Genomic DNA, 16132 nt, shown 5'->3' with positions numbered 1-16132 from the left:
AAGTGTCGCCCAGTCAGGAATTAATTCGCCAAACAGATAGGTTTTTATTTCAGTCAGCCATTGAAATTAGGCAAAAAAACATGCTTATTTTGACGTAGGTATTGCATAACTCTTATTAATTTTGAAGCATTCAAACACAGGTACTTCTTCTTCAGAAGCAGAAATATTCTGCACTATCTTTCCCCCCTGAAAAAATTTTTTCCTGAAAACATCTACGCCAGGCTAAGGTTGATATTATGTATTTTTTTACACGTTACATTGGCATGTTCTCTTCCAATAAGACACGTGCTTCAAATACTAAGATTATAAGTACAGTATTAGTAATTAAATAATTTCCAGAAACGTAATGAACAATTCATAAATGAACTTTAAAGATGATTTTTACTTTATGACAGTTAGCTCATTGACAAGCTTTTGCACTTTTCTAATTTAAATTCTGTGAAGGTACCTATTAATATGTTTCCAGTAGTGTTTATATTGAATTATTTAAATTCCATTGCTATTTTGAAGGAAAATTTTTACTTTTACTGAGACAATATATTCGTTCGGAAGATCGTTACGAATTATAATAATGTAGAAATCTTTGTAAAAATTACCATTGTATCAGTTACATATATTATAAACATACAATAAACAGATCAAATATTCCGAAGCACTTTTATAGCGCTAATCTGTCGGGCAACTACATTTAAAAGTTAGAAGATACTTGTGCAACATTTAACAGCAACACTTTGTATGTTGACTGCTTAGTAGCCTATGCAAATTAAATACCTTGCATCTCTTGGAAATGTAGCACTTAACAAGCTGCATAAGAGATAAATGTCCTTACACAACACAGAGATAGAAGCGCAAACTGAGCTGAAGACGCTGTTAATGTCAATAAGGTAGGATATCAAGACATGACAGTGTTGAAGATTTGCACACTTTTATAAATAACGTATACGTATTCGTAACAAATTTTTATATGAGACCTAATTTTTAAATAGAAATTGTAGAGCATATAGTTGCATCCTCATAGATCAAAATAACGAGATATATTATTAAGCTGAGCATTTTTTTTACTATGGACTTTAAAAGAGACAAAAAAAGAATGCTGACACTATTAAGAAGATTTCAGAAATAAAAGATCTGCAGAAAATTTCTAGGCAACTATATATTATATCACAGATGAATATCTTTCCATATATGTCTGAGCGTCTGAAAGTCACTGAAATAAAATTAAACGAAAATTATTTTCTCTCTCTCTCTATATATATATATACAAAATGGAAAAATTAAAAAGAAATTGACTCAATATTTCTGAGTGCAAAAAAATGTTTACATCTAATCAGAATAGCAACGAAGTTCGCATGATGTCACCTTTTCATAAATCTTCCAAGCTATTCGATGATGTGAATTTCTATTCAATTAATTTAAATTTTTGTTTGATTAAGAAAACTAACATCATCATCACTTAAAAATCTAGGGGTTATAAATACCTTGTTTAAAAATCTGCCTTTATTAACACCTGAAAGACAGCTAAAAATCGAATAATTTTTTAGATAACTCCAAATTTCTCCAAAGTGTATTACGAATTATTATCTTTTACTATTATTTTTCCAATTATTATTTATGATTAATCTTTTTAAAGAACATATTTATTTCTGCAAAATACACGTCTTTTAAATAAAAGCCTTATAATGACCTTCTGTTCATACTTTACCTAAATAGCAATTGTCATTCTAAATGCTTAGGTATTGCATACAATGCCTAGAAAAAATATATAACATATTCAAATAATTCTCATATTTGAAATGCCTAGACATTCTACAATTCTGGCGTTCCACACGTTTCATATATATGCAGACAATTTAGGAAATTGATATTAGATGCAGAAAATTTGATATTAGATGAGAGCTTGATTAGGGAAGACACTAATTATTCTGAACGAATTGATTGCAGTTAGAAGATGACTGAAATACCGATTACGTAGTAAAAGATGCCGGGAACTTTTCAAGCATTACTAAATCACTTAATAATCCAAACATATCTTTATTACCTTTTGATTACTCTATGGCATGACACATCAGAATGAGAACAATTCGCACCTACAATTTTAATTATGACGCATTACATTTTCAACAATGAATAAACAGCCAAATAAGAGATCAACAACATAAATTTATTTGTTCAATGGAAAATTTATTCAACCATCTATCACCGTCGAATCCTTATATATATATAGTATATGAATTTAACAATTATTCTTTATTCGTATAAAGCTAACATAAATTAAAAATTTAATAAAGAAAATTTAATTGCAAAAATAAAAATAATTATTGTTGCAAACTAATTTACAATACCATTTAAATTCTAAGAGCATATGTAAATTAAGTGCACGTATCTAAAACCATGGAAAAAAATATAATATTCCAAAGAATTAATCTCAAAAAAATCTTTTAAGGAATTTTTAAGGCCAAATTAAATTGCATAAGTGAATAATTGTTGAGCAGTTAGGAGACAGACTTATCAAGGGGAAGTTGCCTCCAAACCTAACTCTTCAATTACTCAATTCGTGTTTCGTCATCCATCTAGGGAAGGGTAAAAGAAAAACCAAATGTTGTGAATTACTAAAAAAGAAATTTAAACTAGTAGGAATTTTCAGAAATTTAGCAAGTAAAATGATTAGGAATTAAAATATTTATTCAATGTAAATTAAGAGTAGAAAACCAAATTTTTTAGAAAACCAAAGTTTTTAGAAACTCTTGCTTATTGAAAACTTTCCCTACACGAATTATGCATGTAAACCTAAAATAAACTATATACAATCTATAAAAATATAATAATAATAATAATAATAAGGCTAGTAAATAGCAAGTTTTGATTTAACTTACCTAGAACTACATATCTGAATTAATGAGTGTGGACTAGCATTTGCTAAACTAAGTTGAGTAGTTTTGTTACTGCTAACTGCATAAATAGAGGGCGCTAATACAATGTAAAGTTGAGTGTTAAGTTGCTACCTGTGAGAGCTATTGTAAAAACTTATGCTGCGAACTTTAATTTAAAATGTAAAATGCTTGTATTGTGTGCAGATATGTTGCTAACTTTGAGACATTGTTAAAATGTGTAAAAAAGTAAAAATTGTGAACTGCTACTGTTTGGGAAAATAGATGTTGCAAATTACTAAAATTGTAAAAATTTGAAACAATATTTTGGAAAAAAATATTTTTAGTAAAATTTAAAGTTCGAATAAACATTTTAATTGAACTAATTTAATTTTAATTAAAAGCAGAAAATTTAAATTTTTTAAAACATTTTAAAATTTTTTCTAAAAAACACAAATTGAAATAATAGAGTTATTTTAAGAATTTTTTTTTGTATAAACTGCATTATTTAAAACTATAATTTTACAAGTTTAATCAAAACATTAACTAAATACTGGCCAAAGGTAAGGAAAATTAGAAAAATTAGCTAAAAATCTTCACTCAATGCGGGCTATAATTGAGACATCTGAAAAGAGTACGTCCTTCATTAGTAAAAGGAAAGAATCCAGTATTAATAAAATATGCATTTTTACAAATAATTATTAATATTTACAAGTAATCCTGTAACTCTTCAAAATCCTCCATTACCTTCCAGTTAAGGTTTACGGTAATATTATCATACCATAAATAGCTAAAACATTAAAGAGAAAAGTTAATTCCTGCCTTTTTAATATAGAAATTAATAAATTGTGTCAGAACTTGGTTATTAATTTGAGAATTAATTATATTTATTATTTCTTCCTTTAAATCTTCTATTTCAGTACATATATTTTTAATTCTAATTATTTGGCTATAAAAAGTGTTACCTTTTTAGAGATATTAGGATTCCAATTAATTACCTTAATAATTTCAAACTTGAATGTCCTCCTTTTACCATATAATTTAATTTTGTTGCATTTAATTATGAGGTGGTCTAGATATTCAATATTATCTTGATTCGTATTAGTTCTATTAAACTATTTAGATAAATTTTGAATTGTTCAAAAGCAGAATTAATGAAGAGTAACTATTACTGTAAATTGAATCTGTTTAAATTTTAAAGTAAATTCTTAAGAAGATTTACGTAAAAAACCATTAAAAACACGTAATAGACTTAGAAGAAATTTAAAATTGTAATCATCAAAAATTCAAAGTACTTAAAATATAAAAGTGTATAAAAATGTTATAAATCACACTAAAATAAAATAAAAGAGATGGAACTATTGTCAATCTTATGGAAGATGGATGACTTGTCAAAGCAAAGCCTTGTTCCATAAAATCCGCAATAATTGTTAAAGATCGTGTTTAATTCTCATTGATAAGACACCGACATCTCACGATCTGCTTAAAGTACGAGCCAATGGTAGTAAAAGCAGTGCTTCTCTAAACGCAACTAGCCATCAAATCTTAGTGAGGAAAAGGTCAGGACGACTACTAAGAATGATCCATGGGATTATTGGCTGCTGAATCGCTATGATCTAAAGCTAGTGCGAAAAAAAAAATAAAACCTAATTTGCTTAAATACTATTTGCTATTCTATATACTGTAATACCTAGATATTACATGCAATGCCTAAAGAAAACAAACATAATACTAAAAAAATCGGATATTTTATACTTTGCCCCAAACATTCTGTATATTAAGACACAATAACACGCCGAATAAATACTAATTCAGAAGTCAAACAACAAAAATCAGCGTTAATTCACAAAATTTTCACAGGACTAATTTCGATGGTTTTACCGAACCATCATCTTCAGCCGCAAAACCGCAAATGAACAAGATAGGAAATAATGTTTAGATAAGATAAAAAAGCCTGGACAAGAATAAGCAAGTGGCGCCATCTGTTGGCGAAACCAGAACTAAAACATAATTTCTCTAAAAGCCGAAGGCAAATTTGGATTGGAATTAGGATCGTTAACTAGAACAGAAAGATTTTTATGAATGTGAAATGCCTCCAGAAAATCCAGTTCTCCAATGGAAGATGTTTTTTGAATAATTTTGGCAGCAGAAAAATTGAAAGTGTGATTTTCGGACCAACAATGTTGAGCAACAGAAGACTTCTGTGTTTCCTTTTTTCTAACATATGCCTCATGTTCTTTGACGCGAAATTTTAAGGCTCTCTTAGTTTGGCCAATGTAAATTAAACCGCACTGGCAAGGAATCCTATAAATACCCCAGGAATTCATATCCGGAATGGGGTCCTTGAGTATAGAAGTTGGAATTTTATTGATGGGAGAGTAAACAACCCGAAAGTTAAATTTCTGCAAAATATGTGCAACTTTATAGCTAATTGATGGAAAGAAGGGAATGACAACAGAATTTTTATAATCTCCTAAAATAAGAGTGTGGCTTTTAGTGTGTTGAGATGAGAATTTTTTAACTGCTTGATTAATAATGTTGGGTGAAAAGCCCCTGTCAATAGCTATTGCTTTTAAATAATTTAGTTCTTCATCAAGGGCTAGTTTGGAGGAGCAAACTTGAAGAGCACGGAAAACATAGGAATAAAATGAAGCTAACTTTTGTTTAGTCGGATGACATGATTTAAAGTGTGGTGGAAGGCAAACCGATGAAGGTTTACGGTAAACTGTAGTACTGAAGTTGGATGTGTTACGTGTGACCAGAATGTCGAGAAACGGAAGAGAATTGCAAGTCTCAAGTTCAAAAGTGAACTGAATAGCAGGATCAATAGAATTCATTGTTGAAAGAACTCTATTTAAATCATCTTTATTACCTTCAAACAGCTATGTTTTCCGTGCTCTTCAAGTTTGCTCCTCCAAACTAGCCCTTGATGAAGAACTAAATTATTTAAAAGCAATAGCTATCGACAGGGGCTTTTCACCCAACATTATTAATCAAGCAGTTAAAAAATTCTCATCTCAACACACTAAAAGCCACACTCTTATTTTAGGAGATTATAAAAATTCTGTTGTCATTCCCTTCTTTCCATCAATTAGCTATAAAGTTGCACATATTTTGCAGAAATTTAACTTTCGGGTTGTTTATTCTCCCATCAATAAAATTCCAACTTCTATACTCAAGGACCCCATTCCGGATATGAATTCCTGGGGTATTTATAGGATTCCTTGCCAGTGCGGTTTAATTTACATTGGCCAAACTAAGAGAGCCTTAAAATTTCGCGTCAAAGAACATGAGGCATATGTTAGAAAAAAGGAAACACAGAAGTCTTCTGTTGCTCAACATTGTTGGTCCGAAAATCACACTTTCAATTTTTCTGCTGCCAAAATTATTCAAAAAACATCTTCCATTGGGGAACTGGATTTTCTGGAGGCATTTCACATTCATAAAAATCTTTCTGTTCTAGTTAACGATCCTAATTCCAATCCAAATTTGCCTTCGGCTTTTAGAGAAATTATGTTTTAGTTCTGGTTTCGCCAACAGATGGCGCCACTTGCTTATTCTTGTCCAGGCTTTTATCTTATCTAAACATTATTTCCTATCTTGTTCATTTGCGGTTTTGCAGCTGAAGATGATGGTTCGGTAAAACCATCGAAACTAGTCCTGTGAAAATTTTGTGAATTAACGCTGATTTTTGTTGTTTGACTTCTGAATTAGTATTCTGTATATTGTTCAGACTTTCTATAGAATGCGTGTTTTTTTATAAATTGCCGGTAATATACATATATAAATAGGTAGATAGGTTGATATAGATATATTATTTGGGCAGTTTTATTTTATAAATGAAATATCATGCAACAGTACTTAATAAGATATAAATTCTAAATTGATGAAAAATATGTAAAAATGTGAAAAGAAATTGAAATAATACTTTTAATATAAGAGAAGTCTTGCGATAGGTAGTCTAGCTCTGAAGAGGGAAAATTGGTTCTAGAGGTAGATCTTCATAAAGAGAAATTCTAGCTGTCTGCCAACTTCTACCCCTCTACTTTCTTCTCAATGGCGGGATCTCAGCTGACTCCGGCTTGGCCACTACTAAAGCCAGAAGTGGTCACTTTATTATGGTCGCACCTAATAGGTGGGCCACCTTCGCCTCCGATGAAGGAACAGACAGTTACAACCATGACTTCTCCGAGATTCCGACCCGGGCCCTTTAATATAGCAGTCGGCTCCTCTAACCACTGTTCCGTCTGGGCGGCCTACCCCTCTATGTTGAAGAATAAATATTAAAGGGTCAGCATGACTGCTACGAGCGTCTCACGAACAGGTCTAGAATAGATTATGCGGTCACAGGTTTTTTTTGTATAGCTAGACATATCGAAAAGAAATACAATTGCTAGCATTTTAAAATGCTAGGTGTTAAGATCCATCGATTCTAATTTTGCAAAACGCTATATCGGTCAGAATAAAAGCCTCGGGTGATCCTTTTGTTATAAATTTCTTACTGATCCTTTTGCTATAAATTTTCTTCTTTTGTTATAAATTTCACATGATGTTGGTGGTTCAATCGGTGTAGTATATTCTTTAGAATTCCAAAATGCTTCCAACTAAATAAATTCATCACAAGTAAACTCTTCCTCATCACTCAAAAGGTACTCCCTAACGTCAATGTTACCCACTCCACTCTCTTAACAGCAGCCATAACTGCCAGTAACTTGCAGAGCAAATATAACTCCTTTGCTGGTTGCACATATCTCCGTTATTTGCTGCAGTTCTTGATTCAGTTTCAGTTTCAATGTTCGCCTTTTTGCGACCTTACGTAACTGCGAATTCAAGTAATTAGGACATTACTATATTACATTATCACTGCTATTTTGCAAATACAGTTTACTCTCAATTAGCCGAATGAATTTCGGGGGTGGGTGGGAAAGAAGGTTACAGATAATTGAAAAACACGAATAATCTAAATTCAGTTTTCATGTATATCGTACGTGCTTATTTCTTTAAAAACCAATAATTTTACTTTATTTTTAACAACGTTTAGATATTTGTCTAATTTCACTACTTATTTATTTTTCGAAATGCTGTATTATCATTGTGCTCGAATTCTCAAGCCCAATAAAGTTTCACAAAAAGTCATTACTCTCTTTGAGCTAATGTAATTTTCAGTATCTTCTTCTCTCATTAATTTTAGTATCACTCTCTGCCTCTTCTATTCTTGCGACATTTGAAACAATAACCGTATCACTCAAGCACTGAAAGCCCGTTCAGTCGTTCAGCCTAATCATTCTTCGATATTTTCACGAAGTACAATTTTGCAGAAGTTTACATTTCAATTTTTTGGCATATAACATAAGTTATTGTATCCACTTCTTCATAATTAGAGGAATCACTTATTTCTTTATTAAAAAGAATCGCTCTGCATGATTGAAACCGTGTTGTTGGTTTTATTTTCGACCAAGCTTTTGCTTCTCCATATGTGGCATCTAATACTGCCAACTCCGTTTTCAGAATTTCTATAAATAATCATCTTTCTCAGTTAGAGCCAGAAAAATAAAGTCATCAATTTTTCGATTAATATTATTGTTTTTTTTTATTTAACAGTAAAACAGTTTCTTGATTATTACTTGTTGCGTATTTTTTATTCCTTTTTCAGTTTAAAAATTTTAAATTAATTTTTAAGTGAACCAGAGCACTAAAAAAATGAACAAACAAACAAACAAAAAACTCCCAGTGATCAAGCAAAATTATGCCTTCGACTATGCACAATGCAGAGCGCACGCCAAAAAGAAATCGTTGAAATTTAACATTAAGAAGACGCAGTTCAACGGGTTTTAGATCATGCATGTGTTTGGACGTGAGCACCCGATTTTTCAGGAGCAGATTACCCGTGAGCACCGACACTCTGCACCTGGAAAATCGATATTCTATTGAAAATTGAATATGTATTTCTGAAAACTTGCTGATAACATTGGCTCGGGAGAAGAAGATCAAATATTAATTTCACGATTTGAGTGAAACAAGTAAAGGAACAGATAAATTAAGTAAAATATAAGTGTAATTAATTAAAAATAATAGCTAAAATACCCATTAATAAACTGCTAGTGGAATTTAAATAATAATAAATAAATATGCAAACATATCTCTCAAATAAAAATAAACATTTCTCTAAAAATTAAAAAAAAAAAAAAAAAAAGAAAAGAAAAGAAAAGAAAGAAAAAAATAGTTTTTTCTAACAGGTTTAGTTTCTCTTAAGAAAGCATTTAACTTCCCTGAAAAAAAGATTACACAATCATTTCTAAAGAAGTTCTCTTCTAACTTAAGAAAGGGAAACGAGATTACGAGATTATTACGAGAGAGAAAGTTTTGTGAAATTGACTAAAGAGAGAAAGTACGAAGTGCCTTCAATAACAATGACATGATGCTATTTTGCAGTTAATACACAATAATAATTAGTAATTACGTTGTAATTACAACTTACTTATAGCGTTGTAAGTACTTAAGTTGACGAAGAGTATTTGTATTGACGATATTACTTTATTAGGGTCCTATCTGATTCTGGTAATGTAAGAATAAAACATAAGTGAAAACGATGGATAAAAACAATAGGTCATATATATCAGAAAACTGCCCGTTTGTTTGTAATTCATACCATTTTACAGTTTTATTACGATCTTGATGAAATTTCCCACACTTGACGTTCAAAGCAAGAGGAAGGTCACTGTCAAGGTTTCGTAAAACGAGATCCATTATCAGAGCATTTATATTAAATCTTGAAATCTTTAAAAGCAACGTATCTTTAGAATCCCGAATGGAATGCTAAGTGCTGCCATACATTTCTTTTTCATATTCGCTGCATTATTTACATTTGCGATTAATTTTTTTGCGAAAATAAAGCCCGGTAAGGACTTTCAAGCCCAGTGACGGGATGGGTAAATATATATATACATATGTATGTATATATTTGATATTGTCGATTGCAATAAAAGAGGTAGGTGCAGTAATAGGGGTTTTAGCAGTCCCATATACAACCTTTCAATGTTCTGCGGCTAATCGTTTTTGAGTTATGCGCTATGCATACATACATACATGAACATACGTAAAGATGTCAAGAAGAAAGATCCCTTTTGAATTTACTTTAAATCCATTTTGTGCTAATATGTCTTGAGTGAATACATCATTTAAATCTGCAAAGTGTATTTCATTCGTAAAGCCGTTTGCTGCTAAGAAAGTGTGAAACAGTCTACAAACAAAGAATGCCTACAAACGTGTATAAAATAGACAAGAGGCCATCCGGTGAACATGAACGACGTTTTGACGCCCCAACCACTAACCCCAACCCTTTTAACGCCCCAACCCGATACAGCCACAGTCATGTTTGATCTGGAACAATACGATCATTTATGCATAATTATTCAAAAACGAAACCAAAAATTACTAAGGATTAAAGAAACATACCATTCATACGACGCTCGGCAATATCCTCTAATCTTCTAGAAGGATGAGGAGGGCTACACTTTTAGCATCACAAAAATCAATACTTGCAGAGAAAATGTTACTCCAAAGGGGTATATCCTTATGGACGTTTATATGCGCAACATCATACTGAGAGATTGATCGTCAAATCACATCTTGCAGTTTCGCCGTCAGTACTTCGATGGCAAAATCGCAACATATGGTTTTACAATTCCCCAATACATCAATTTTATCATACATCGTGAATGCCCGTGATGTCGAAGGTGAGAAGTTTCTTTGTATAATGCTAAATCAGCAAAAAAGGGAGTGTTGAAGACTATATTCACTAACGGAATGCTTTTGCCAATGACCAGAGTGTCGCTGATACAGGGGGAATGATCATATTACCAGGTATGCTCACTGACAATTCGAGGCACATGTACGAATCTGCTCAACATGCTATATCCGCAACCACGGCTGTCGGATTTTTTTGTAACCTTTACGTTCAACCCCAGATGGTCAGGGATTACAGTTGATTTTATGAAAGTGGGGGCTTCGACTGATCGCCACGATTTAACTGTAAGAATGTTGAAGCAAAACCTATCAAATTTATTGACGTTATTACAAAAAGGCACATTTTTGAAGAGACCTGTTGCTGGATATATTAAGTTGTTTGGCAAAAGAGAGATCTTTCGCACCAAACACATTGGTATGTCTTGAAGAAAAAATCCAACCAGACGAAAGAGACAACATAATTTCTACAGAGCTATCAGGTATTCAAAGGTATCCACTGTTATTCCAAATAGTATCAAATAAGGTGATTTATGGCCATGCGGACCTTTAAAGCAGAGGGCGCTTTGCAAGAAAAACGTGAAATGTGTTAAGAATTATCCATGTTAGTTCGCTGAGAGTATACAATCAGGTAAGGATGGACCTTCGAAATACAGATGACGGAAATCTGAAAATGGAATATCACATCAACTCTTAAAGTTAACAACCAAACGACATCAAATTACAACAGATGGATTGTGCCATATTACTCTCTCCTTTCAAACATATTTCACGCGCATATCAATAGAGTACTGCCACTCGTTTTAATCGATTAAGTACGTCTGAAATACGTCACCAAAAGTAGTGACATAGATATTTTCTGGTTGACAGATAAAAAAGCGAAAGATGAAATGACTCAACAATTGGGAAGATATCTTAGCAGTAATGAGGCTATTTAGTGTTTCTTTAAACTCTCTTATCTACTAATGATACCCAAACGTTATCCACGTAACTGTTCACTTAGAACGTATCACGAAAAATTCTTCAGATGGAAGAAGTTGTGAGTCCAAGTTCCAGGTCATACTAATTTATATGCGAAACTGACACCAGCGGTCGTGTCTACAGTGCTGAATGCTACTATCTCAGGATCTTGCTTCCCGTTGCGCAGAAACCAGCATTATTTAATGGTCTAAAAACTTCTAAGGACAACTGTGGAAAACTTTCGAAAAGCATGTCAGAAATACAAATTGCTTGAAAAGCTAACAGATTCTCAGAGATAGTTAACCTAATCCCTAGCTCAGGAACTCAGGTTAAATTGCGGAAAATTTAACCAAGTGCTTTAACTTCTTCGGAAATCTTCTTCTTATATTCTTTCAGGCTGGAAATTTTCGAGAAACCTTGCGTGTACATTTCGCCGCTCTGTGCGATTGGATAAACTTAACGCCTGTCTTATTTCATCAGCCTTATGGAGACAGGTGCGAAAAATGGATTTCAAAACGAATATGGGGATATACTTACAAAACGAAACCAATGCAAGAAATTTGCACAACATCTACTGTCACTTGACAGTGTAAAATTTCATGACGACCTCACGACTGCTCTAATTTCTTTTCAGTAAAATTTCTGCAGTATGGTCAAGTCACTCAGACCTAATAGCTAAAGTGTTTCCGGACATGTAGGGAAACCACTCCTCGAATCGTTGGCTGTGTTGAACGGCCATTTTAGTGCTATAAAACGACAGTGTTAAATATGTTAGAAACCTTATCCAGGAATTGCTCCCCAGCAACGCTGTCACAATTTCGTCTATTGGTTCATTAAGGATACAGAGAAAACTGTATAAACTTTATACGCGAAAGAATTTTTAAATGCTTTTGCTTTTGAGCCCCCCTGAAATACTGCCACACAAGCTCACTTTAAAAAAGTATCCTGTATTATATTATTACGTAGCATTGAACTTCCAAAGCTATGCACAAGGGATAGTACTTTGTGCGGCAGGTTATTAACTTAAAAATTCCATGTTTATCACATATCCAATTATATATGACTAGCTGAAGAATAGACCCGCCAGATAATTTGTTTGTTGACGCTCCCGGCCGACAAACAGAGAATATTGTGTAATGTCTAATTTTGAGATAAATATAATGTTTGTTTTCTGTCTAAAAGGAAAGAATTGAGACATAAATGTCTGTAATGAAATACATTTTACAACACAGAATCAGCCTCAAGATAGATTTACAATTTTCTTCGTTTGCATAAGAACTTCGATGCTTAGAATCATTTGCATGCAATAAAAATACCTTAAATTTCCGATTAATCTTAATAATACTGAATTCAGATATCCATAGTTAACCGAAAACTGAGGTTTATCCGACAACTGTTAGAAGATTACATAAAAGAGGAGTAATCCATATTATACTTAACCCACCAAAATACTATTAAATATATCCCTTTGTTAATTAAATATATCCCTTAGTTAATTTGGAAAATAATTTCGTTAAGTTAATTAAACTAGAATTTAAAACAAAAAGGACACACGTGAAAAGAGAAAGCAAGAAGAACACACTGCAAAACAGAAAGAACAATGCGTTTGTTAACATTATTTCTTGAATTTCGGTGGAAATAGAAGATGATTGCTGTACACTTAATTTATTTTTACGGTTTTGCAATTTGTTTTTAACATATGATTTAAGAATGTTTATATATTCCAGATTATATAGAATTAAATTACTGCTGTGGATAAAAGAAGCTAAGACCTCTGAATAGTGGTTGTTAAAACCGCGTTCGAATTCAGAAAACTGGGCTGGCTGCATGGTTAGTTTTCATGACTTTCTCCACGTGAAACGTGAAAAGAGCTAGATCCCCTAGAAATTCTTTGACGAAGATCTGTTCACTCAGGCACATAATTCCTTTGTTTTAATCTGAAGGTTATATCTGGGGATCAATTTTTTTCTCCTGTTTCTACCGCTAACTTTACGTTTGGCGCATCATAATTTCCATGTTATACGCCAAAACGTCCCACCACCATCACTCTTAAGCAGATAGCTCTCGTATACTTTACCATACTTCGTTTTTCCGGTAAAAACTTTCCATTCTTCTGATGTTTTGTGAAAGTACTTTTTCCTTCGCTTTGGAATAAGGAAAATTTAATTTAAAAATATAGCAATTAACTCAAGGGCATTTCAGGATTTCCTTGAGATGATTCAGCTGATTAACTGTATTTCAGGTTTTATTTCCAAGTTAAGTATTTTATTATCTGTGGTTTGCCAAACTATATAAAAGAAGGATTCAAATAATTACTACTAGTTCAGTTTTGAAGAACAAATTCTTTGTAGCTGTGGTTTAGGATAAATCATTGGGAGAATTAGATTAAAAATACACAAGTTTAATAAAGTAATCCTTGGGCGTCTGCATTTTTGGAGCAATTGTTTCTTAACCAGTGGTTATTTCGAAGTAAGTATTTTTTTTTATTATTATTATTTGATATACAATTCCTGTTAATATTGAATATTAAATATTTAAAATTTTACATAATATAAGGCTATTGTAAATAACTAGTTAGATTCCAAAATACATGACATTTTAAAGGTTGTAAAGTTGCGCGCCTCCAACCTGCACGCAACAAAGTGGTGACTGCTGAAACTGGAAATTAGACAGAGTCTTGAGAAGGGTTTAAGTCCCTTTTTATTCAACTTTAGAAGTTACAAATGCGTGCTCTTGACGCTCACAAACTACGCCGACCCGGCGATAAAATAAAAGTAAGAAACTAAAAAGAGATACTAACAAGTAACTAACTCCGAGGCTCTCTAAACGTAACTAACTTTATCGCGTTCTAAAATACCGCTGATAATTCAGCAAACTCTGAATATTACGTTGAAAGATTAACAATTTACCTAGGAAAGCACACAGGCCGAAACGCGTGGTTCTTCAATTTCTAACTAACTACCTCCGCGCTCGTGAAGTAAGAAAAGCACACTTCGAACTCGTTTCCTTTCTATTTAACTCAGAATACTTCCGCTGATAAATTTGAATGCTTGCGCGTTCTACTAAAATTTACATACTCTGGCATTAGCAGTTCCAGGGGAAAGTAAGGCTTGACAGGAAAGATAGTTTAAACTTAAAATAAATGTTAGTTAAAATAAATATAAACCCTACAAGGTATTGCACATACAATAATAGTTGGTGCAAGAAAAGAAAGACCCCTTATGTCTCCTGATACAACGCCATATGTCTTCTTCCTTTGGATTACATTACGGATTGTATTTTCACACGTACCCTCACTGGCAAGTGCTGATTTGATAATCATTGACAAGGGAATGTTGTGGGTATGGACTGATTTTGGTTATGATTGAAGCGTCACCACGGAAGCGCACATAGGACATTTGTAGTATGTTCGGAACATTACTGGGTTTCTAATTTGCTTCATATATTAGTTATTACTGTATTGTAATGTTTCTAAAAATGTAGTGTTGTTTAAATGATTTACAACTGTCGCGCAGTTTCATACACATTTATGTATTTTCTGATCAAAATTCTCAAAGGTGTTTTGATGAAAAATTTTGATTTGAATGTAATGGTTTAAAATTTGGTGGAATAAAAGTATGTTTCATATTTTAATCAAGCCAGCCTTGCGAGCAATATTTTTCTTTTAAAGCTGTACTTGAATTTGTTAAGAAAAGGTTAAACAAAATTCATGTCTGATACTCACTAATATCAAAGCAACACGAGATGTATGAAAGTAATACGAAATCTGGTGGTGTCCTTTGGAATTTCCAAATGCTGATAATGGAGGAAAATTATTAACTTTAAAGCAAATAATAAATTTTGATAAGTAAGATCAAATTTTCATTTCGCAGAATTAATAGATAATTCAGTTTCTGAAAGTTGTACTTAATCTTGAACATAACAATTTAAAGCCGAAAATATAGAATGAAACTGAAAAAATAAAATAAATAAAGAACTGCAGATATCTGACTGAAAAAACTGAGAATTCATAAAAAAAATATTCTTTTTTATTGGTGTCACCTTTAGTTTGTATATTACTCTCGAATCAGCAATTTTTCCAAATTTTGAATTACCTGTGACGATATTTGGCTCATTCTTCTAGTAGGGCTTATTTTAAATGGCCTTTGCTTGTTATTTTCCCTTTCTTTGTATATTTTATTAACCCATGTACAGTACGTTTTTTGGTATTAATTTCTTGAAAATAGAGAAGGGTATCTTGCTCTTTTCCGTGTTAAATTAACACCATTCCAAATTATGGGCGTAATTCTGTTGCAATGTAAAATTTCTTTCCAATTCCAGCTTAGCATACAGTCTTTGAAGATTTTCTTTAGTGTGTAGAGACATTAGGTATTTTTTGAAAGCAGAAGAAATGAAAAATGAACAATGCCCTCTCCGGGACTTGAACTACAGACCTCTCGAATACGCGCCGTGCGTGCTGACCACTAGACCACGAAGGCATGCTAAGAAGGCGGGAGAAATACCTTATATACTCCCCCTTTTAAAGAGCGACTGGGGACCCAATCGCCAAATCCTGGTGGGGG

General features: G+C 32.4%; 1 protein-coding gene across 2 annotated transcripts in view; it reads left to right on the top strand.

Moving 5' to 3' along the window:
* The first annotated feature begins 13868 nt into the window (after window positions 1-13868).
* LOC118185328 (long-chain-fatty-acid--CoA ligase 5-like) overlaps window positions 13869-16132 on the top strand; it is a 65594-nt gene continuing 63330 nt past the window's right edge. Inside the window, exon 1 of one of the 2 annotated variants that reach the window (XM_085824155.1) lies at window positions 13869-14039. The gene's annotated coding sequence lies outside the window, so the exon portion shown is untranslated. The remainder of the gene's footprint in view (window positions 14040-16132) is intronic. The other variant, XM_085824154.1, reaches the window with a different exon arrangement.

This window comes from Stegodyphus dumicola, chromosome 9, assembly GCF_044657685.1.
Source record: "Stegodyphus dumicola isolate Sdum_Otavi_A_Nest chromosome 9, ASM4465768v1".
Lineage (NCBI taxonomy): Eukaryota > Metazoa > Arthropoda > Arachnida > Araneae > Eresidae > Stegodyphus > Stegodyphus dumicola.
The sequence above is the reverse complement of the archived record's forward strand: the minus strand, read 5'-3'. Positions and strand labels throughout refer to the sequence as shown.